The sequence below is a fragment of the Crocodylus siamensis genome, chromosome 1, assembly GCF_052110815.1.
Source record: "Crocodylus siamensis isolate JL-2025a chromosome 1, ASM5211081v1, whole genome shotgun sequence".
In the NCBI taxonomy this organism is placed as follows: Eukaryota; Metazoa; Chordata; order Crocodylia; family Crocodylidae; genus Crocodylus; species Crocodylus siamensis.
This window is the reverse complement of record NC_143395.1, coordinates 92939158-92961580: the sequence shown is the minus strand read 5'-3', so window position 1 is coordinate 92961580 and position 22423 is coordinate 92939158. Positions and strand designations below refer to the sequence as shown.

Sequence of the window (22423 nt, the reverse complement as noted above, 5' to 3'; positions counted from 1 at the left end):
TGTTTACTTAACTCATCTTCAGGTATCTTGGTGCTGTAGTGATCACTGACAGGCACTTGCATTCCAAGTAGATTGTAGCCCCATTATTTGAAAGCCAGTACCCATTTCACCTAAGGCTGTTATCTAATCAGATCACATAAATTAAAGAGGATTGGGCCTGGTCATTGTTTGCTCACCAGTGGCAACCTTGTATACCGCATTTCAGCTCTCCATGCTCAAGATACTACAAGCCCTCAAAAACAGGAACACTTAATGAAAATGTTGATTGACCCTTTAGTCTGAGCATTGCTACTGTAATCGATTAAATGGGTGGCCATAAACATCAGGACCGAAGGTCTAGGAATGAAAGGCAATGTTTATTTTTGTCCCCTATGTGTATGGGCCAGTCTGCAAAGGCTCAGCAAGTTAATGCTTCTGGAATCTGCCATTCTGTGTCCCAGCTTTTCAGCTTACCATGAATAAAGAAACAAGGCTCTAGATGTGCATTTCTAAAGAAAACTCTGAAGAATTGAGCCAGGTATAAACCACAGTCTATATATGTATTTTGCAGATAAAATACTGTATTTGCACACACCTATATAGCAGATCTGCAGACTAGCTAACTATGGCACTTGAACACGAATTTCTTTTCACAAAGTTAGAAGCTGGTTTAAAACATCAGATATACACATTACAGTAAAGAATGTTTCAAGTATTGGGATGGGGTTATGCCATCTGTCTGAATTTGTAAACAGCCAAAGAAAATAGCCACATTCAGTTCAGTAGATTATTAGCAGTTTCACTTCTGGTTAAAGAAAACAGGAAATGAGAGTAATGGGAATCTGCACAATTTTCCATGCTAGCCATCTCATTCTAGAGACTCTAATCTCTAGAGTTTAGTTTGTGGGAGAATACCCCTACTTTCCTATTGCCCAGATTTTAAATAAAACAAGCCTTTTATATTTGTACATTGTCCATGAGTGCACCTCCCCCACTGTCTGCTAGTCTTGTTCATATGGAGACACCTGGATTAACCAAATGCAAAATCCCTCGAGTCTGAATATCATGATTTTAGTACAAACAGTGTAAGAGATATGAAGTGAAATAAACTCAGACTGTAATCCCAAGGCAAAGGTGCACTAATTATGCATTTCCTATTATGGAGCACATTATATTGCCTCAAAATAGTGGTTAGTAAAACAGAAGGAAGTATCTTCTCCCATTTTCACATTCCACAGTGTGCTTAAAGTAGCAGAGAAAAACTGACAAATTCTACTTGCTTAAATGAATTTACCTGTGGGTCAGCCAGAGGCCTAGAGAGGTTAATTTTCTTAGGCTCTTAACTAAATTCCTCCAATGAACATTTAGGGTTAGAATTGCAAAGGCTGAATTGCTTAGGGGCTTGGCAAGTGACTAACAGAGCCCTTCACCAGGAGGTCACTGGTGTGAATTTGGCCTAGGTCTGTATGGTAACTAAAATCCTTAACATATGGTAGCTGTCTGAAGCCTACTGCAGTGAATGAATGAGTTCATAATGTCTACATCCCAGCTGGCCTTGCTGGCAGCTTGAGTTACCCTCTTATCCTTAGATATGATCCCTTTGGGTCGGGGTAAGTCACACTGATAGAGTAGCAGTGGTAAACTTGTATGGCTACTGGTTACATCTTCAGCTTTCACTGCTATCAATCTGACACCTTCTCTTTGCACTAAAATATGCACAGCTAAAAGTACATAGTTATGAAACATATGAACAACCAAGGATACTTTTTTGAAACCCATGATTTCTAGGTTAGACCACTGAAAACATGCTTCTTGTGGATTAAAGACTTAAACTGTACATGCTGCCAAGAAAAGCTATCCAGCAATATTATAAATAAAACATATATTCCCTTCACTATAATTACTGTGTTCAATTATGCTAAAACCAGCAAATAGCTTTTTCTGTAAACAAATATTTTGTTAGTGAGGCTAGAGGTCATCACTACTGATTTCTAGGGATAGGTAATGAATTCCAACAACATCCAAACTAATATGAACCTTACATTTGCTTGGTAAACTATCAAAGCAAGCATTTCTTGAGAAATGTTTAAAATAACTTTTTGAGCTTCTTCTGTCACAATTTTTTTCCCCAAATTCAGCATCTTAGGATGTTGCTTTTAATCCAAGCGATTAAAAGAATTTACTGTCAACCCAAGCATTGGCGTAATCCTTAGGACAGGACAGGAAGTAACGGGTTTAAACCAAAATAGATTAAGGTTACATCTCAGAAAAAAAAATAGAACCCTTTCCTGTTGGAATAGTAGGATGATGGAACAAGCTGCCCAGGGAAATTGTGGATTGCCCATCACTGGAGGTTTTCAAGAAAGACGAATAAGCAGTTTTCATCTGGGGTAGTATAGGAATAGCTCATCCTGCTTTCGTTCAGGGGATTGGACTAGATGATCCTAGAATTCTCTTTCAAACCTGTGATTCAATGATTGTATCCTGAACCAAGGTTTTGCTTAAAGCTTGGAAAGCTGCCAGATTGCAATTTCTACAACAGTGAGGTTTGTTTTTTTTATGACCCACTAACTAATGTATCGATTTTAAGATGTTGGTTCCTACATAGAACATCCATATTCCAACATTACTTTGCTCACATTCATGCTTACCTATCTAAACCACATATACAGAGCTCTAAATGATATCTTAACATCTTATACTGGAGAGGTGTATCCTAGTTAAAAGCTCAGATTAGAAAGTAAAGTTTGTCATTTCCCTTTAGCCATTTTTAGACTGATGAAAGGTCCACAAAACACAAGCATTGGAGGCAACATCCAGCTCTCTGATCCACATTATACATCTCTACAATGGATATTTTGCACTCATTTTGTTCACAAAACATCATGGACATCAACAGAATTGCTATATGGAGAACCTGTAGAAAAGAGAACAAAGATTCTCACTCCAAGGGCAATATTGTGTAGATTAAGGATTCCATTTTTATATGGGACTGTTGAACTCCTATTTCAAATGACAAGAATCCAGTTAGTGAAACTTCTGTGACTATATTCCTCATTTAATACAAACATTCAGATCAAGATACAAAGCATATTATTGTTGCTATTTCCATTGTTATTATTGAAACTGCATACATTATTAATTCACATATAGGATTTATCTTGAATAATGTCCTTTACAACAGGCCAGATTCTCTACTGTGCAGTTTCTGCCTGTTGCTCAAAATGGGCAGGGGGGGGAGGGAGTTCATAAAAAAACCCAATTACAACACCTTTATTTTCTATCAAGCCTACTTGATTCCCTAGCAAACAAGTGAGAACCATGAGGACCACTGTTACCTAAGCCAGGTGGCTACAGTCCCCTAGCTGAAAATACACATCATGTTTCTGTTATGTTGCCTTCCCTTTCTATTCATGGCACCTGTTGCAGGCTGGTTGGCAAAGGCTTGCAGCAGACTTCACATCTCAGGCTGGAGTAAGGGCCTACATCCAGCTGCATGCAGTCAGGAGTGATTGCAGGCTACCTAGGAGAACTGAATGAACTGCAGAGGATGTTTAGCTGGTCACAGAGAGTTAAAGACCCCTAGCAAGAAGGCCAAAGTCCTTAGCTCGGTTCTGCTGCCACTAAGCAAGCTAACTCACCCTTTCTAGGAGCATTTAACTTCCTGTGGTCAGTTAATCATTTTATACAGCTGGTCCAGTTCTCCTAGGCAGCCTGCAATCACTCCTAACTGCCTGTAGTCTCCCACAAGCCTGCAGACTTCTTCTGCCTGGAGTGTGCAGTCTGCTGCAAGCCTTTGCCACCCAGCCAGCTCCTACACCACCCTAGCTTACAAAAGGAGCAGGAACCCACTAGACTAGAAAACCACATAGGCCAGAACCCGCACCAGGCAAGTTGCCTACCAAAAAAGTTTCAGCTCAGAAGGATTTCTGCTTCCTGTGCACTGACATGCAGCGAGGAAGATAATTTGCATGAATGATTTTCATCCTGAAGTAATTTGATGCAGTTATTGTGGCACTATAAAGGGTAATTATTTTTTCCAAAATTTGTTTAGCTCAGGCATTCATATCAAACACTTGTAAATGAGGACAATTGTAGTATATAAGTACTATTTTAGTTTTATTCTCAACTTGTACTGGTAAAAACCTGAAGTAATGCTATCATTGAAGTCTTTGTGGTTAGAGTGTTGAACGAGATCAGAATCATACCTATCCAAGCCCACTCTTCTGAGCTCAGAATCTTAAATAGAAGTTTTCTGCTGCTTATATGTAGTATTCCTTACGTTGTTGTTGCTAAGTCAGTCTTCATAGTTAGATTCGTTACTGTCCACTACTACTTTCTCTTAAACGTCTATAGCTGCAGCATTCATTGGGGGAGGGGCCAGAATGTCAAAGTGACCCCTAGATCTGAAGATCTGAAGCAGTTTACACTACTATAGGACTTGCTGATTTTTTTGGTATTACTTTTAGTAGACGTGACAATTACTATTAGAAATAAATAAATTGATACAGAAATTCCTTAGATTTTAAAAAATCACCTCATAAGTATGAAATGAAAATGGGGGTTAAAATGAAAAATCTTTTTGATGAATGCTTCTGGACACTTGGGTACAATTTTACACTTCGGAAAGGAAAATGTTAAATGTTTCAGATATTTGCTGGAGTGTTGTATGTGGCATGTTGCCATTGCAAAAACCAAACAGCATAGCAATAAAATATATTTTTCCCTGTTGGAAGAGGAAGTAGGAGATTTGTTTATAAGAAGTAAATTGCATAAAAACAGGGGAAATCCCAAGGGTCTGAACTACATAATACACTGGGGGAAAGCTATGTATAATATACTTGTTTTATACAGCATTTATCCTGAACTAACCAATACAAATGTAAATAAAGATTGCTTAAGCATGCTTTTTATAGTGGATTTTGTTTAGTTTTCTCAAGCTTGAAAAACAGGTCTCTTGTGCTTTGGATCACTACAACTTAAATTGTATTGCCTTATTTTTCATGTTTTCTTTCATAATCTGCCTTAGAGATTTTTCTGACTGGCAATATCTTATCTTCTACCCTCTAAATGACATTAGACTGTATTTTGGCAATCTCAAAACTTTGATTATTATAAATTATGGTGTAATATAGTGATGCTCAACCTTATGGCCCTGTGGACTGGATGGTTGGTACAGGGCTGGTCAGTTGGTTGGATCCTGTGGATGGGGTTGGTTTGTGGGTGCCATTCTGCACACTGACCTGGTTCCATACACCAGATATGGTTGCACACTGGTCCAACCCCTCCTTCCTCCAAACACCAGATCTGGTGATTCTCTGCTCTGGCCTCACCACGGACAAGTGATTTAGTGCAAATCGCCATGCCATCTACCCCTGCAGGTCTTCCCCTGTGTCCAAAATTTCACAGCAGAGCAATTATTGCTGGCACTACTCCCCTGCACCATATTTCCAGACCTGTGAGATTACAGGCCCATGGGATCCATAGATTGGATGTGGCCCAAAGATTAAACACCTGTGGTTTAATAGGTTGGGCAAAATCACCTTTGGACAGACTACATTTTGATCAAAATAAACCATTCAGAGTGATTTGTCAGAAATGAGTTTAAGACAGATATGCTATGACTAATTTGGATTGGCAAAGTTTGATTTGGGCTAGAATGATGATAATTGTTTTCTGGATGAGAGAATTTGCTTTTCTTAAGCTTAGGGACATGGCACTGCCAAGGAGATTAGGTACAGTGTTAAATTGCAACATCAGCTACACCCTTTAGCAAAGGGTTGTAAATAAGTAGCAGTTAGCCAAACAGTTCCCCAAAGCAGCAGTTCCCCAAACAAAGCTGAAAGAGTTTCTCAGTCCCCAAATGTATGTGTGTGTGTGTGTGACTGTGAGCATGAACACAGAGATTTCCCTTTAGTTTTTCAAATTTGCTAATTTTTCATCAAAGAATAAAGGACATTTTCAAGGAGAGTCCAATTTTGATTCATCTTCAGAACAATATGTTCTAATTGGTTTGAAATGACTTCATTTCAGAACTTTATTTAAAAACAATCAAAAAGGAAAACCTCATTATCAAATCGAAATGTTTCAGTTTTGATGACTTAAAATGATTTATTTTTTTTCACAAAAAAATTCTAATAAATATTATTCATATTTTTTTTTTCTTTCCCAATTGCCTGAGAGCCAAAAAACAAAGTTTTCACCCTGCTTGACCCCCAAATGATCTCCTCCTTAATGGGACAGGAATGAAATCTGGGTCTAAATCTTTAAGGTGATTCAATTTTATTGCTAGCATGATCTGTTTGCCTGGAAGTTTAGAGCTTGTACACTTTTTTTACAAAGTGATATTTGATTAAATAATCCAGTTACTTGTCATGGACAAATGTCAAAGCTTTTGTATGAAGGACATATCATTAATGTCATGGCTGTTTGCTGTGTATTGGCAAGATCTTATTATTTTTGTCTTGCTAAAAGAACCTATTAATGACTATAGCAGTTGAAGGTGCTGCTTTTCTGTGGAAGAAGGAAATGGAGGCAAGGGGCAAAGCCATTTACTTATGGCTGCCTAAGTGCACTCATAAGGTACTTCTGCTTTTGAACAACACCGCACAATCAGGGAACAGCTGGTGAAGAGCCTCCTAGCCCTTCTTATTCTTTCTTGCCCATGGATTTAATGCTAGGGGCACAGTGCAAAATACTTTCAGGTTTGAGTTCTGGCAACAGAAGGGGTACTGTGTCCTTTGGTATGCAGAATTTATTGTACCAGAAACAACAGGAGTCAAAGGACTTCTTTTCTGATGAACTAAACAATAAACATTCTGGATGAAAACTCAGCCCTACTACAATCAATAGGCATTTTGCTACCACCTTCACTGCTGCCCTGAAAGTGGTATGGTTTTTGCCTTTTGCATCATACCTTGTCTTTTGAAATAGTTTATGGAGTTTTCACTGCACAATCTCTGTCAAAGTAATTGGAAAATGCACCCTAGAATATGAAGCAGATATGTAGTTATGTGAAAGAGAAAAGGAGTTTGGTTCAGCTTCTCTGTATTCAATCCAATGTGCAGAAAGCTCAGTCTGTTCCCTTTATTGGTCCTCTCTGTCTTAGTGCATAGTTTTCTGGGTGTAGCTTATAAAACTTTTGCTTGTCTTGGATTTCAACAGGCCTCTTTCAGATACAATGTGTATTTGCCTCACTTGAGTTCCTGTAGACATTGATGTATTTGATCTGCTGGCCCAAGATATGCAGTTCTTTCAGAAACTCTAATGTAAACACTGAAAATAGTTTATAGCTGCAAACATCGTCTAGTGGTATGTGTTTTGTGGAGATTTAAGGCGTTGAGAGAGGGTTATGAAAGCAACTCCACACTGGATCAAAGCCCCAAGGTAGGTCTTTGTATTGTTTTACCAGAATCTACAATTAAGACTAATTTAAAAGAACTTCCTTTTAAAAAGTTTTTTCTGCTGTACTGATTAGTTTTACCTAGCTGGCTTGGGGCTGGAACTGAGTCTTGCTAACAGAGTTTAACATGAGGAAGTTTTGCAACATTATTTACAGCTGGTGTAAAACTTGTCAGTAGATGTCAGAGGGTAATGGCTGCAATAAATGAGTTAAGTATTGCTATGTGTTTTAACTGAGTAAGACTGGGATTTCTGCCCCTCAGACAAATATTTTATTTAGTAAACTGTATGCACTGGCAACCTCACTGTTAGAACTGGCCCTTTGGCATGTCAAGGTAGAAGTGCATATTTAGGTCACACTTGAAGGGGAAATAGAAGGTACAGTCTCAGCTGTCATGAATTGTACCATAATTCCAAGTTCCCAAATGCCAATTTGCAAAGTAAAATAAATAAATCACTTTTCAAATAAACTTTGTCAATGTCTTAGGGAACTGAAATGTTAATGGAACCACACTGAGCAATAGGAAATAGCATGTTTTATGACAGTACAGGGGAAGGGCTGAACTCATTTTTCTTATGTGTTGTTAGTACATTCCACTTAACGGTGAGTTTAGCAATAGATTAAAAGGCAGGGGGTCAGATTTTTCAGCTGGTGAGACAGCTTGGCCAGAGGATAAGGCAACAAACTGAAAGTCAGGACAGCTGTCTTCCCCACTCTGCCACTGATCTTCTGTTTAAATTTAGGCATGAGGATTCAGTACCAAACAGAATCTAACTTTAATCCCAGGTGGGATTGGTAGGCCTAGGGCAATGGAAATTATTGTTGTTGTTATTATTAATAGTAGCAATAGTATATAATAAGGATGATGATGTAAAATGGCATAACTCCAATGAAATGCAAATTAAGTATAAGGTTAGCATAGATTTCTATTTTTTAAACATTACCCTCAATATGAAATACATCACCATAGTTGCATTAATAATAAAGAAGCATTGTTTAGGAAAGGTTGATAACTCAGATTAGAGTCAAAGTCCTTCTTTTCCTACCCAGATCCTTTAGTAATGTACTGTACCCTGAGGTCATAGGAAAGGGGATTAGGGTATCTAATTACCACTAGTTTTTTCCTCTACTTCTATGGAGCAGATGGGCTGAGGGAAAACAAGCCTTTGCCTGTTGCCATTCAGATACTGAGGGATAAACAGAAGGCAGGGCAGGGTGGTACACACTTTAGTAAGTGACAACCTGCTTGGTCAGAGGCAATGTATGACTTTAGACTGGGGGTTGGTGGAGAGGTCTCTATTACATTTCTGCAGATTAGGTAGCGATGGAGTTCTATTTTCTGTGTACCCAGAGGCTAGGGTTGTGTAACAGTTTAGGTTTTTTCCCCCACATTATCATAGAATCAAAGAAAGGGTGGAAGAGACCTGGGGATGTCATCTAGTCTAGTGCCCTGCCCAGGGAAGGATCATCTCTATCTAAGTCATTCCTCTCAAGGTTATGTCTAATCTATTCTTAAAACTGCATGAACAACCTTCTTGTATAACTACTGGGTTTAATGGAACAAAAGCCCAAGAACACCCTTACCACAGGTAAAGCAAAGGGGACAAGAACCACGTCAATCCAACTATGGGATAAAATTCTTTTCTGGTCCCCAATATGGTGATCAGTCCTACCCTGAGCAGAGAAGGGGGAACCTCTGACCAAGAACTACTAGGTTTTCTTAGTCCCAGCAGGATCATCAGCACACTCTTATTTAAATCCCCAGGCTTGGCTGAAACCAACAGCCAGTGTTTGAGGAAAGGAAGCAGGAAGAGGAGGAGGAGGAAAAAAACCAAAAAAATCTTGACACTCATAACTGTAGAAAAGGAAACAAATTCCATCTCAGCCCTAGGTAACAACCAGTGAATCCCACAAGCCTGAGAACAATGCCAAAGCACCCTCCAATCTGCACTTCAACCTGGGGACTGCAAACAACTTCACACATTACATATGTTAACTGGAGAGCCCAAACCCCACTGGGTGCATCCAGACGAGCGCATCTCAAAGCCATTTGAGATGTTGCAAGAGGTATATGCAGGAACAGGAAAAGGTTCCTCCCACTGCTAATTTATCCAGGGATTAAAAAAAAAAAAAAAGAAGTAAAAAAAAAAGCTGGGCAGGTGTGCCCTGGGGCAGCCAGAGTCTGGGTCCTCCACAGAGATGCTCTGGTAGCAGCCAGAGTGTTTCTATGGCTGGCCTTCTGCCTGGTGATGAAGCATGCTGCCTGCCCATGCAGGGCAAACAGCATGCCAACCACAGGGAGCTAGATCCAGGCTCCAGTGCTGGTAAGTAGGGGGCAGGGGGTCTAGAGGAGGGGGGAGGAGACCCCCTGCCAGGTCCCCCATCACCTCCAATACCTGATCCCCATCCCCCACCTGCCCCCTGAACCTCCTGATCCCTTGCTCACCTGGCCCCATCCTCTGCCTGCCTCCGAGCCCTCCCCATTGCTGTCCTCCCCCACCCCATTCCCCACCTACCCCCTGAGCCCCCCATTCCCTGTCCTGCCCAGCCCCATCCCCCCACTCCCCTGAACCTCCCTCCAATCCATGGCCCCTGTGGGGGGCTGTAGCCCCTGTGCGGGGCAGCAAAACATATAGGTATTTAGAATTCACTTGATGATGATGATGATAGAGACACTGGTAGTCTTCCAACTTGCTTTAATACTGTAGATATCTGAATAAAACATTACTCAACTGATCACTCTCTCTGCCTCTCTCTCTCTTTCTCTCTCCCTCTAGATAGATAGATACTGGTCTTTTTTTTTTAATTGTGGAAGAACATGGATTTTAGGATATTTCACAGAGTGACTTGGGGATTTTTCAGTTTTCCTATAAGGAAGATCAGAATTTCTGCTAGGGAGGCCAGTAGCAGGACCCTGCCTGCTCAGAGCTGGCACCTTGGACTCAGCTGGAGTTGGGAGATCTCCTGGCCAACTACAGCCAGGACAACCTGCTTTGACAGTTCAAAGCAGGCCACCACACTGGGAACATCTTCTGAGCAATAGCTGCCCACATGGCCAGGCAGGGGGCATACATGGCAGTAGTGTCACGCAAGGGCCAACTTTGCAGCCACGGCCCACTGGCAGCTGGCCCAGAGAGGCAGATGCCTTTACTGGCTGTGCAGTCCCCATCTGGGTCTGGCAGGTGGCAGCAGGTCACAGCCAGGCAGCAGCCCCCACTGCCAAACTGCTGCAGTGGGTAGAGGGTGCAGGGGACTCTCAGGGCTGCTTCAGCAGTCCAGCTGGCACAAGGGGTAGTGTCCTCAGGTACCAACTGGCTGGGTCCCAGGAGCTCCTGAGAGTGAGTAGCCCTTGCCAGGGCAGCTTTTTGTACTGTTGGGGTCAGGACAGGGCAGCTTTTTATACTGCTGGGAACAGCACAGGTGCTGGCCCCGGGCTCTAGTTCCCCCTGGCTGCAGATCTGGGAGGAGCCAGGCAGGGTTCCATAGAATTTATTTCATAGACACTAGGACTGGAAGGGACCTCAGAAGATCATCAAGTCCAGCCCCCTGCCCCAATGGCAGGAAGTCAGCTGGGGTCACAGGCTCCCAGCAAGATAAATGTCCAATAGACTCTTAAGGGAATCCAGAGTAGGTGCTTGCACCACCTCTGGCGGCAGTCTGTTATATGGCTTGCCTTCCAGGCCTTGGGGGCTTAGACAGTAAAGAAATTCTTCCTTATGTCCAGCCTGAAACGGTCTTGGAGAATTTTGTGACTGTTTGATCTTGTCATCCCATGGGGTGCTCTGGTGAACAGGTGTTCCCCCAGATCCTAATGTATACCTGTTATATACTTATAGGCAGCCACCAGGGCCCCCCTAAGCCTAAGCTTTTCCAGGCTAAAGAGCCTCATGGCTCTCAGCCTCTCATCATAAGGCCTGCTCTCCTGCCCTCTAATCATGCATGTGGCTCTCCTCTGGCCTTTCTCAAGCTTCTCCACATCCTTTTTAAATTGTGGAGCCCAGAATTGGATACAGTATTCCAGCTGCAGCCTCACCAAGGCTGAGTACAGTGGGAGAATGACATCCTGAGATTTGCTAGAGAAGCATTTATGGATGCAAGCCAGAGTTTTGCTTATTTTGCTGGTTGCAGCATCACATTGGTGGCTCATGTTCATCTTGTGGTCAGTCATGACCCACAAGTCCCTTTCGGCTGTGGTGCTAGCAAGCGTAGCATTGCCAAGCCTATAAGCATGCTGTAGGTTTTTCTTCCCAAGGTGTAGTACCATGCATTTTTCAGAGTTGAAGGCCATCAGGTTTTCATCCACCCATTTTCTGAGCCTGTCAAGGTCAGCCTGGATCACCATCCTGTCCTCGGGTGTGGATGCTTTACCCCACATGGTACAATTTGCCTCACACCAAAGTGCATGTCCAGGTATGTGCACTGAGGCAAAAAACCCTGGCTCAAATTTGCTCTGCTTCTATTTGAGCTGCTGCAAGCACATGTGCCTGTATGTGTGGACATACCCACTTTGTCATCCTATCCCCTCCGTCAACTTAGCCAAGCTCCTTTATCTTTTTTCATAACAAAGCTGGTTGTAGACCTCTGCTTTATTCTCCTGCTGCTGGGCCTGGTTCTCTCCAATTTCTATTGCCCCAGGCTGCAGAACTCATCTTGTGAACTCCAAGCAATGCATGTATGGGGGTCTCCTGGGCTTCCAACTATTGCTCTTCACAGCACACTTCGGTCTTTGCTACTAGATCATCCCCAGTGGATGCTTATCCAATCTCTTTTGGAAAACACCCAGTGAAGACTGCCTATGGATCTTGTGGAATCTTACTGCCTTGCTGCTATAACAGTGATAAAGCTTTTTCTGATATTAAGTGTCAATCTACTTTGCTGCAATTTCAAGTCATTGCTATAGGTCCTGCTCTGGAATGATGGAAAAAAGATGTTCTCCCTCTTCTTTATGGCAGTCCTTCGGATATTTGAAGACTGCTTTTATGTTCTCTCTGCACAAGCTGAAATGCCTGTTTCTTTCAACCTCTCCTTATATGGCTTGCCTTCTAAATATTTTATCATTTTGTTGCCTGCCTTTGGACCTCATCTGACTTCAAGTTCTTTTTAAAATGCAGAGCCCAAAAATGCACACAATAGTCTAGATGAGGCTTAACTAGCGACAAGTAAATTGGCACTATCACCTCTTATGTCTTACAACTAATGCTTTGATTGATGCAGCCCAAAATTACATTCACCTTCACAGCTGCATCACATTGAAGACTCATGCTCAGTATGTTATTCACCAAGACCACAAGATCTTTCTCTGAAGTGCCGCCAGTTGTCACCCATTTTGGAAGGTGCAAATGCACAAATATATTTGTCAGCAGTGAACTTCATCCTGTTGGCTTTAGCCCAGATTTCCAATCTGTCAAGATCCTTCTAAACAGTGCCCCTGTATTCCAATGTAACTACAGTCCATCTCAGTTGCATGTTGTCTGCAGATTTACTCAGGAAACAATTTATTCCAGGATCCAAATCATGAATAAATACAATGAACAACACCAGACCTGGGACAGACCCCTACGGTAATTTACTCAAAAACTCTTGTCATTCAAACATGGATCCAACTTGTGGCTATTTAGTCAGTCTTGTAGTAATTATCTCTAATCCACATTTCTCCAGTGTATTTATGAACTTCTCTGATTTATTTATCAATAGACGAAAAGGAGAAGAGAACACTGAAACCAAGTTTCTTACCTCCAAAGAGACGAGAGACCTAGAACAAGACCAGGATTTTTTTTCCCAGAGGCAGCCTGAGGGACAGAAAAATGATTGGGAGGGAAGAGTTCATCCTACCAATGATTGCTCTTCTTCTGTTGTCTGGGCCCGGGAGAGGGCAGTAGAGTATGAGCAAAATTCTTGTAGCTCTGCCAGAAACCTAGCTTAGTCATAGTTGTGTAGTACACTGAGACTAGTGGAGTCCTGCCATGACAGACAGTCATAGAAATTAGGCTTAGAATATTTAATATGGGTCTAAAACATGGGATACTCCTCCTCCTCACCTCCACTTTTCTGGAATGTACACACATGGACATGCCTGGCCAGTGCTCAGTCGTTTGAGTATGCTCAGTCTACACAAGCGTAGGCTGAGCATGTCCACAATGTAGCGAGAGGTCTGAAACCAGCCAGGTACATGGCTAAAAAACTGCCATGTACAAAAGACACATGTAGGCCCTTCTTCTAAATCATGGTGCTTTATATAAATCACCATGAGTTAGAATGCCCTCCCAACCCAACAGATGTTGATCTATTGGGTTGGGAGGAGAGAGGGGGGGAATCAAGCTCCACTTTGAAGCTTGTTGATATTGAGACTCCTTCCTGAAGTCTCTCCCCTAGTGCCACACACTCCCTGCCTCCCAGCTCCAAAACTGTGTGTGAAAATGGAGGGGGGATGGGGAAGGAGAGTGTGTTTTGACTGGGGTTTGTCCTGCCTGAGTTAGAAGGGAAGTTGGGGGGTGGGGCTCCAATCCACCCACACACCCTCCAGCTCAGGCCAGGCAAACTCCAGCCACAGCTTGCTCCCTCATTTCCCTACCTTCTTGCAGACAGCTTTTAGGGAAGGGCCTCACTGCATCAGCCTAGCTTTGATCAAGCAACAGCTTAAGCTGAGGGAGCACAAGTTCCCTAAGGTGCTCCAAAGTGGAGTGCCTTTATCTGACCCCTCATTTGATAAGGGTTAACTTCTCTTATGATGGCAAATTTAAAAGTGCTCTGCAGCTATGTATTCATGTCATGGCATGGTTTTAGAAAGCTTTCAGGAGGCTGGTCACATAGCAAACATAACTTCTGTCTGCAGCCAAAAGGAGATAGAATACTGCTCACAGTGTGTGATTGTCTGTCTTCTGATGTACCTTGGGTTTTGCATCAGCTGAACTACACCGATTTCAGCAGAGTTTCTCATTTACACAAATGTGTAAGAATGAAGAGAAGGCCCACATTTAACACTGGAGACCTTAGTATAATGTAGATATGTAAATGAACAGAAGTGTTTTGACAATCAATTTTTTTCTCTATGAAAAGCACATACATTACATTTGTTCTCTCTCATCTTATTTTCAGCCTTTACAAGTAAAGATAAAACATTATGTGCCTTGGTTCCTCATAGCAGCATAAAGACTATGGGATCACACAACAAAGAACATTTAGAGATGTGCTCAGGGGTAGAGCGGGAGTGGGTGGTTAATAACAGTGGCTCTGAGAGCCTCTCTAATTAAAGTGCCTGGATTGCCATGTGTATCAGCATCCCCATGCTGAAAAATGGTGGGAGGGGCACTTTAACTAAAGCTCGTCAAACAAGCTTTAGTTAAAGCACCCCCACCGCCATTTTTCAGTGCAGAGACACTGATGCACATGACATGAGTCTGCTGGAGCATGGTAATTACCACACTCCAGTAAACTAAATTAACTGAGTTTGCTCCAACGTGCTGTAATTACAGTGCATTGAAGCAGCCTTGTTGAATGTGTATAGGCACTTGAATTGTCCATTTTAGCCTAATTCATATAAACTTTACCATCAGAGAGTATGAAACTGCAGCAACATGGATTGAAGCCTGTACAGTAAAACCTCATTATTTCAATATTAGGTAGTTCAAAGTATTAGATCATTTGAAGCAATTGTCACTCCCCAGCCAAAAGGATAGTTTTTTTTTTTGTATGCTTTACAGTATGGCCAATTCAAAATACTGCTACTGTGAAATTTGAAGCCATTTTCCAGTCCCTTGGACTAAGAATGCTTCATTAAATACATTATCTGTTGTTAAATTGCTACAATATATGCTTAGTCATGGAAACCAACTATAAAATTGATTGAATGCAGCTTACACTGAGCACACCCATAGCTCAAAGCCAAGGCCATTGGCAAACATGTTGGTGGGAAACTGCCACAAGGCTAGGATAGTGCAGCCCACCTAAATAAAACACATTAGCCATTGTACTTAGTCCCCCTCAGCATCAACTCCCTTTTAAGTCATAGTGAACCACTATATCAAATACATTTTGACTGTACTCCCACAGCTGAGCAGAGCCTTTCTTTCCCATTTCCAATGATTTTTGTTTCTTCACCAGTCTTAAATGTCCAGCAACCATCACCAAATGTCTGCATCAGTGAGATGCTCTGTCGTCCCCACTCTGTGCACTGCCACTCTGGGTCCCATACACTGCTCCTGGCCCTACTGCCCTCCTTTGGGCCTTCTGGAGTTCAGCATGGGCTATCATCCTCCCAGGCCCCATGGCTATCAGCAGCTACCTCAAACCTGGGCCAGCTGCAGCTGGGAGTCTGCAGAAGCAAACAGCTTCTGCCTCCCCACCCTGGCCCTGAATGTTTCCCAGCCCTGGGCTCTGGGAAGGCTGCAGGTGCTGGCACTGTGCCCATTGGGGCCAGGGCAGGGAGGAAGCAGCTGTTTGCAGCCTCCCAGGTGCAGCCAGCCCAGGCTCTGGGGTAGCTGCTGCCAGCCATGGTGCCCGGGCTGCTTCCAGCAGGGCTTTCAGCCTCCCATCCACCTGCTGAGAGCAGCTTGGGCTCCCAGCTGGCAGCAGCTATCCAGAGCTGGGGCTGGTGGTAGCATGCTGAGTAAAATGGCCTTGCATGCCATGCTCAACATGCATGCTGGGAGTTGCTGTCCTGGCCATGGCATTGCACTGCCGGCTCATGTTCATGAGATGGTCGATCACTACCTCTAGGTCCCTTTCAATCATGGTGGAAGTCAAATTGTCACCGCTGAACCTGTAGGTATGTTGGGGATTGTTTGGCCCCAGATGGAGCACCTTACACTTGTGTGTTGAACTTCATCTGGTTCTGATCTTCCTAACTCTCCAGCCTGTCCAGGTCTGCCTCTATCTGCAACCTATCTTCTGGCATGACCACACTCCCCCATAACATGGTATCATCTGCAAACTTGGCCAGTGAGCTTTTCACCCCCACATCCAAACCATTGATAAAGATGTTGAAAAGCACTGGTCCAAGCATGGACCCTGAGGGACACCACTGGCCACTTCTCACCAGGATGACACAGATTTGTTCATGAGAGCTCTCTGGGTTCTACCATGCAGCCAGTGTTCCACCCACATAACTGTTGAGCAGTTAGGCCTATAATCTTCCAATTTTCCTCCAAAGATATCATGGAATACTAGATCAAAAGCCTTTTGGAAATCTAGGTGTATAACATCAACCTTCTTTCCCATGTCCAGGTGGTGAGAGACCTGTCTGTAGAAGGAGATGAAATTGGTAAAAAAAGACCTACCTGTGACAAAGCCATGCCGGCTGTCATTCAGAATCTTACCCTCAATGAGTGTATTGCATATAGATTCTTTAGTGAGCTTTTCCAGGATTTTCCCTGGGATAGAGGTTAGGCTGACTGGCCAATAGTTGTCTGGGTTCTCCCTATTCCCCTTCTTGAAGATGGGCACAATGTTGGCCCTCTCCCAATCCTCAGGCATCTCCCCTGTGTGCCATAATTTCTGAAAGAGTTTTGCCAGGCATTCCACGATGACCTCAGTCAGCCTCATCAGCACTCTCAGGTGAAGTCCATCTGGTCCTGCTGACTTATAAATGTCTATCTTTTCTAGCTGGTTTTGCACCAGCTCAGCATCCACAGTGGGAAGGGCATCATTTGCACCATGCCCCCTGTGATCCTTATCTCGCTTGTCTTTCCCCTTTGTCCGGTGAAATACAGAAGCAAAGTGGGTATTCAGGAGTTCAGTTTTTTCCTGAGTGTCTGTTACCAAATGTCCCAAGGTTTTAGGCAGGGGACACATACTTCCATTGTTTTTATTTTGCTCCCTACATACCTAAAGAAGGACTTCTTATTGTCCTTGACTCCCTTGGCTAACTTAAACTCAGTTGACACCTTAGCTTTCCTAATAATTTCCCTACAAGTGCAGACCACTGTTATATAGTCCTCCTTGAGGACTGTCCCTAGCTTCCACTGTGTGTATGCCTCTTTTTTTCTTTTTTAACAGAACCACAATGTTCCTATTGAGCCAAGAGGGCTTGCCAGCCCTTCTGCTACCTTTCCTCTTCATGGGAACAGTTTTCTTTTGTGCTTCAAGGATCATGTCCTTAAGGAATGACCACTCTTCATGCACCCCATTTGCCTGCTGTCCCTGGTCCCACATTGCCTCCCTTACTAGTGCCCTAGGACTGTTGAAGTCAGCATTTTTGAAGTCCAGAACTTCAAGCCAGCTAGTTGATTTGTCAACCTTGTGGTGGACAGTGAACCTGAAGAGCTCATGGTTGCTGACACCCAGGCTACCCTCAGTGTTCAAGCCACACATCAGATCATCTCCTTTGGCCAAGACCAAATCTAGGAGAGCAGTACCTCTGGTTGGCCTTTGCACGTCCTGTGTCAGAAATTGCTCCTTGATTACAGTTAAGAAGTTACATGACCGATCTGACCTTTTTTTTTGTTTTTTGTTTGTTTTTTTTTAGGGCTGGAAGGGACCTCGGGAGATCATCGAGTCCAGCCCCCTGCCCAAAGGGCAGGAAGTCAGCTGGGGTCATAGGATCTCAGCAAGATAAGCATCCAATTTACTCTTGAAGGTGTTCAATGTAGGCGCTTGAACCACCTCTGCTGGCAGACTGTTCCAGACCTTGGGGGCTCGGACAGTAAAGAAATTCTTCCTTATGTCCAGCCTGAAACAGTCTTGCAGGAGTTTGTGACCGTTCGACCCCGTCATCCCATGGGGCGCTCTGGTGAACAGATGTTCCCCCAGATCCTGGTGGTCACCCCGATAAACTTGTAGGTGGCCATCAGATCACCCCTGAGCCTGCGCTTTTCCAGGCTAAAGAGTCCCATGGCTCTCAGCCTGTCATCGTAAGATCTGTTTTCCTGACCTCTGATCATGCGCGTGGCTCTCCTCTGGACTCTCTCAAGCTTCTCCACATCCTTTTTGAATTGTGGAGCCCAAAACTGGACGCAGTACTCCAGCTGCGGCCTCACTAAGGCCGAGTACAAGGGGAGAATGACGTCCCGGGATTTGCTCGAGAAGCATCTATGGATGCACACCAGCATTTTGGTCGCTTTACTAGCCGCAGCATCGCATTGCAGGCTCGTGTTCATTTTGTGGTCAATGATGACCCCCAAGTCTTTTTCTTCTGTAGTGCTAACCAACGTAGCACTGCCGAGCCTATAAGGGTGCTGCAGGTTTTTCCTCCCAAGGTGGAGAACCTTGCATTTTTCGGTGTTAAACACCATGAGGTTCTCATCTGCCCATTTGCTGAGCTTGTCCAGGTCAGCCTGGATCACCCGCCTATCTTCTGGCGTGGATGCTTTGCCCCAAAGTTTGGTGTCATCGGTGAACTTCTCCAGTCCACTCCTGACTCCAATGTCCACATCGTTAATGAAGATGTTGAACAGTATGGGTCCCAGGACAGAGCCTTGAGGGACCCCACTGGTCACAGGGCACCACGATGAGTGACTGCCATCAATTACAACCCTCTGGGTCCGACCACGAAGCCAATTTCCCAGCCAGCGGATCGTGGTGGAGCCAAAGCCACAACCGGCCAGTTTGGCCAAGAGGTGATCATGGGATACCAGATCAAAAGCTTTTTTGAAGTCAAGATATATGACATCAATCTCTTCTCCGTTGTCCAGGTGATAGGTCACCTGGTCATAGAAGGAAATGAGATTGGTCAAACAAGACCTACCTGCAACAAACCCATGCTGGCTGTCCCTTAGAATGTTAGCCTGGGCCAGTCCCTCAAGGATGGCTTCCTTAATAAACTTTTCTAAGATCTTCCCCAGGATAGAAGTCAGGCTAATGGGCCTGTAGTCAGCCAGATCCACTCTCCTCCCTTTCTTGAAGATTGGCACCACATTGGCCTTCTTCCAGTCTTCGGGCACTACACCAGAGTGCCAGGAGTTTTCAAAGATCTGTGCCAGGGGCTGGGCTATGACGCTCGCCAGCTCCTTGAGTACCCTGGGGTGCAGGTTGTCAGGGCCAGCTGACTTGAAGGTATCCAGCTTCTCAAGGTGTTCCTTCACGAGGTCAGCATTGATGGAGGGTAGGGGATCCCCCTCACCCAGATTTCCCTGTCCCATAGCAGGCATGGGCATCCCGTGTGACTGATGAAAGACTGACACAAAGTACCTATTTAATAGGTTGGCTTTTTCCTGGGCATCAGTTGTCAGTTGCCCCATCTGGTTTAGCAGGGGTCCAACATTGCCCTTGCTTTTCCTCCGGCTCCCCACATATCTGAAAAAGGACTTTTTGTTGTCCTTGATGCCTGAAGCTAATTGGAGTTCAGTTGCAGCCTTGGCTTTCCTGGTTTGCTCCCTGCAGGACTGGACCAGCGCGGAGTAATCCTCCTTGGAGGTGAATCCCATCCTCCATCCTTTGTAGGCTTTCCTTTTTAGCCACAGTAGATCCGCTAGGTCCCTGGAGAGCCAGGAGGGCTGCTGTGCCTTCTTGCTGCCTTTCCTCCGTGTTGGAATAGATTTAGCTTGTGCACTGAGGATCGCTTCCTTGAGAAGCAACCACTCTTCTTGAACTCCCAGCTCCCTGGGGTCATGGTCCCTGAGGGCCTGACTGACTAGCCTCTTGACCTTGTCAAAGTCGGCTTTTCTGAAGTCAAGGACTTCTGTGTTGCTGACTGACTTGCCAGCTTTACGGCGGATGGTGAAGGTGATCAGCTCGTGGTCGCTGTCACCCAACTTCCCATCAATCACTAGGTCCCCGATTAGGTCGTCCCCCGTAGCCAGTACCAGGTCAAGCAGCGCTTTGCCTCTCATTGGCCCATAGACTTCTTGAGTCAGGTAGAGGTCATCCATGCACGAGAGAAAGCTTTGCGCCCGCTCAGATTTAGCTGAGTGATCTTCCCACGAGATGTCCGGGTAATTGAAGTCACACATGACAACCAAGGTCCTGGAGCAAGCGGCCTCAGTCAGTTCCTGGGCGAACTCCTGGTCAAGCTCCGGACTTTGAGTGGGAGGTCTGTAGTAGACTCCCACCGTTGTGTCCCCTGTGCCGAATTCCCCACGAATTTTTACCCAGAGGGTCTCTAGCTGTCCATGCTGGTCGCCAACATCAGCTTGCAGGGACATGTAGCTTTCCTTCACATAGAGAGCTACACCCCCGCCCCTTTTTTCAACACAATCCCTCCTGTACAGGGTATAGCCCTCTATCCCCGTGGTCCAGTCATGGGTGGAGTCCCACCAGGTCTCCGTTATCCCAATGACATCATATTTCTTTGCACTGAGCAGGAGGACGAGCTCGTCCTGCTTGTTGCCCAGGCTCCTGGCATTAGTGTACAGGCAGGCAAGTGTGCCCTTGGGGGCTCTTGCCTTGCCCACAGATTGTACCAGGGCTGGGGCAGGGGTGGGCTCCCTTAAGTGCCCCTTTAAGTGCCTTGGTCCGCTGGCTTTGCAAGGGCCGTTCAGCAGGCCAGCAGGGGCAGTAGTCCCCCCATCCCCCAGCGGGCTTAGTTTAAAGCCCGGTGGAGCAGGTCAGCCAGCCTGGCTGAGAAGAGCCTCCTCCCCAGGGGAGAGAGGTGGAGGCCATCTCTTCCCAGCAGCTCGCTGCCTCTCTCTCCAAAGAGCGGGCTGTGGTCATGGAAGCCAAAGCCTTCCCGATAACACCAGCGCCGCAGTCTTTGGTTCACCGCATGGATCCTCCTCTCCCTCCTCAGCCCGTAGCCCGAGACTGGGAGGATCGACGAAAACACCACCTGAGCTCCCAGACCCCTAAGCCCCGCTCCCAACTCCCTGTAGCACCTCATGACCTGGCTGGGGGTGCTCCGAGCCGTGTCATTGGTGCCCACATGAATCAGGAGCATGGGGTAGTGGTCTGTAGGCCGGAGGAGCTGCGGGATCCTCTCCGCAATGTCTTGGATGCGGGCCCTCGGGAAGCAGCAGACTTCCCGGGCTAAGGGGTCGGGGCGGCAGATTGCCCCCTCAGTGCCCAACCAAGTGTTCCTCCCAATCTATGTCCAGATAATTGAAGTCACCCATGACAACTAAGTCCCTTGCATATGCGGCCTCTGTCAGTTCTTGATAGAACTCCAGATCAAGCTTCTCCTCTTGGTTCAGTGGCCTGTAGTAAATGCCCATAGTTAGTCTCTCTCACCTTGTCCCTCCCCCCCCCAAAGATTGACCCAGAGGGTTTCAAACTGCTTATCTTTGGAGCCAATGTCAGCCTCCAGAGAAGTGTTCTGCTCTCTCGCATAGAGAGCTACCCCTACCCCTTTTCTTCCTGCTTGAACCCTTCTGTGCAGTGCGTAGTCCTTTACAACTACGCTCCAATCATGCGAGGAGTCCCACCAGGTCTCCATGATCCCTACCAGGTCATATTGCTCACTAGAGAGGAGGATGGCTAGCTCCTCTTGCTTGTTCCCCATGCTCCTAGCATCAGTCTCCAACTGACACCCTCAATTTTCTGCAATGCTGTGGGAGAACCATTCCATTAACTTTTTCAAAAACAGTTATTTTAGTGTCCTCCTGGGAGCTTTCCTGTGTGGCTGTCCCCAGGCATGCTCCACTTGGAGTTTCTTCATCCCCCAGCAAAGTCAGTTTAAAGTCCTATCCAGTAGATCAGCCATCCTGGCTGTACCTGAGGAAGTACCTGTGAGGTGGATGCCATCTCATCCCAGGAGACCTTTCTCCCTGAAGTGCATGTTGTGGTTGAAGAAATTGAAGCCCTTGTGATGGCACTACTGTCAGAGTAGTACTGCATCTGTTTACTTCTTCCATACAGCCTTCCCTCTTTGGTCCATGGCCTGCAACAGGGAGCACAGAAGAAAAAACTACTTGAGCCCCCAGTCCCTTGAGCCCATCTCCTAGAGCCCTGTAGTCACCCATGACCTCGTATGGATTACTCCTAGTTATGTCATGAGAGCCCACATGGAGGAGGAGCATAGGGTAGTAGTCGGAGGGACAGATGAGGATGGGGATCCTCTCTGCAACACCATGAATGTGGGCTCCAGAAGGGCAGCAGACATCTCAGGCCAAGGAGTCTGGAGAGCAGATAGGTCCTTCCGTGCCCCTCAGGAGAGAGTCCCCTCCTCCCCCCCCC

General features: G+C 45.1%; 1 long non-coding RNA gene across 3 annotated transcripts in view; it reads left to right on the top strand.

The window, feature by feature from the left end:
• The first annotated feature begins 7193 nt into the window (after positions 1–7193).
• LOC149873047 (uncharacterized) overlaps positions 7194–22423 on the top strand; it is a 174110-nt gene continuing 158880 nt past the window's right edge. For all 3 annotated transcript variants that reach the window (XR_016441203.1, XR_016441204.1, XR_016441205.1), the window contains exon 1: positions 7194–7365. This is a non-coding gene — a long non-coding RNA (uncharacterized LOC149873047). The remainder of the gene's footprint in view (positions 7366–22423) is intronic.